At 36.9% G+C, this 2,500-nt stretch overlaps 1 protein-coding gene across 3 annotated transcripts in view; it reads right to left on the reverse strand.

Moving 5' to 3' along the window:
* The window catches only part of MRPL1 (mitochondrial ribosomal protein L1), a 156,077-nt gene that overhangs the window by 129,465 nt on the left and 24,112 nt on the right, over window positions 1–2,500 (reverse strand). The gene's annotated exons all lie outside the window — the stretch shown is intronic.

The following is a 2,500-nucleotide window of genomic DNA, read 5'->3' on the forward strand; positions in this document are numbered from 1 at the left end:
TTGTGGGACAGTATTACATTTCATCAGCGCATGCGTAGCGGCAGTATAATCCGGCACAACTTCTTTGTCAGAATCTGCTCCCTCTGAGTGCACATGTTGCCGATTGACATAATCGCATTCAACACATTCATATTTAACATATGTGGAGTGCGATTACGTCATAAAGAGCACGCACAGTGAATTCTGCTGTGAATGCGGAGCCAGTGAAGGGACTCACAGAAAGGTGCAGCAGAAACAGAGCATCGAGAGAGGTGGATTAGCCTTGCAGATGCATTTAGGATAGATTGAAGGGGAGAGAGGCGGGAGAGAGGCAGGAGAGAGGGAGGCCAGATAGTAAGTTATTACAGTAGTCAAGTCGGGAAATTACCAGGGAGTGGATTAGCTGTTTAGTAGTTTCAGCACTCAAATGGATGAATTTTGGAGATATTCCTTAGGTGGTTGCGGCAGGATGAAGAGAGCAATTGGATGTGGGGAATGAAGGACAGATTTGAGTCAAGTGTGACTACGAGGCAGCGGACTTGGGGTGATGGGGAGATAGTGGTGCTGCCAACAGTGATGGAAAAATTAGAAACTGGGAGTAGAGTTAGAGGGGGGGATTAGAAGTAGTTCGGTCTTGGACATGTTTATACTTAGGTAGTGAGAGGCCATCCAGGAGGAAATGCCAGATAAGCAGTCGCTGATGTGAGAATTGACAGAAGGAGAGAGTGCAGGGGTGGAAAGTTAGATCTGGGTATCATCAGCATAGAGGTGATAGTTGAAGCCTTAGCTGTTGATGAGTTTACGCAGTGAAAAAGTGTAAAATAGAGAAGAGTAGAGGACCCAGGACAGAGCCTTGATGTACTCTGCTCCCTCTGAGTGCACATGTTGCCGATTGACATAATCGCATTCCACACATTCATATTTAACATATGTGGAGTGCGATTACGTAATACAGAGCAGATTCTGACAAAGGAGCAGAATCTGATAGAACACTGATGTCCTGGTACACTACATATCTTGGTGGGAGAGGGTAAGTTGTTTGTTTCACTTTGTATGTCTAAGGATGGGCTGTGTAGCCTGAAAATGTTCACATTAAAGTGACACATTTGAAAATTATTCCTATTGGAGTGTGCTTTATTCTGCTGATTATCTACCACTTTACAGCACCCTGGGTTTCTCTATATTAAGTCTGGAGTGCTATCTGTTTGGGATTTATATATATATATATATATATATATATATATATACATATATATATATATACATATACACACACACAGAGACACACACACACACATATATATATATATATATATATATATATATATATATATATATATATATATATATATATATACACACACATACACACACACACACACATACATACATACATACAGACACACATATACACACAGTGACTATATAATATGAGCGTTAACACTATAAGTGTTAAAGTTAACTTTCACATAAAAATACGTAGGCATAATTAGAGAGTTTTATTTTGCATTGTAATCATTTTAATCAACCAGGCATGTTTGTCCTTAAAACACCATGTGCTTAATTATGTACCTATTATGAGAGTATGGCAATGAATTTGTTTCACAGAGAGTGGGATTACACAGTAGGGAATAGTCAGAAGAAATCAGTTTCTCATGTTCACAGAGTAATATATGGCAGCATAAGTGCTTAGTACAGGGAAATAACTAAAGCTTATTAGTTCTAAAATTGCTTATTCTTCTCAGTTCTATATATATATTACAAATGTATAACAATTTATATAGATTATGAATAAATAACCTGCATACAGAGCATACGTTTCTATACAAAATTGTACAAACTTTTTATCTAATATTATAGTTTATACACTTAAAAAGGGCCATTAAATACAATAGAGCATAATCAACAAATGTGAAATGCAGCAGATATTTTTTTCCCTGACAAATGTAAAAATTTTCCTTCCATTTCCCTGCCCTTTGTATCATGTTACAGCTATCAGCCAATCGCACATCCATATACATATAGACTGTGACCTCTTGTACATACTTAGTAGGAGCTGGTACCTCAGAAAGTGTGCATATAAAAAGACTGGATAATTTGATAATGGAAGTACATTTTTATATTTATTTTTTTAATAGCATGTTCTGCTTTCATAATCTGAATTATGAAAGTTTAATTTTGACTTTACTGTTTCTTTAAATATACAGTAAACGCTCTCCTACATCTCCGATTTAGGTAGTTTGCGGTATTATATGCCACCCATATTAGCGCTAAGCAGCTGAAGCAGAGATACAGGAGTGAGCTCTACTTACATTCAGTGGGGAGGAAGTGTAGCTCCTGATTTGTTGTACCACCTGCTGACAATTTTTATTTTTATTTTTTTTTAGTATAAAGTGCAAAGGAAACCAGGAGATTAGGGGGGCAGGAAGGTGCTGCAAGTTAATTTGTATCTAAAACAAGGTTATTAAAATATTTCCCTACATACATCATATGTTTTAAAGAACTGATTTCTATGCAGCAA

The sequence above is a fragment of the Bombina bombina genome, chromosome 2, assembly GCF_027579735.1.
Source record: "Bombina bombina isolate aBomBom1 chromosome 2, aBomBom1.pri, whole genome shotgun sequence".
Lineage (NCBI taxonomy): Eukaryota > Metazoa > Chordata > Amphibia > Anura > Bombinatoridae > Bombina > Bombina bombina.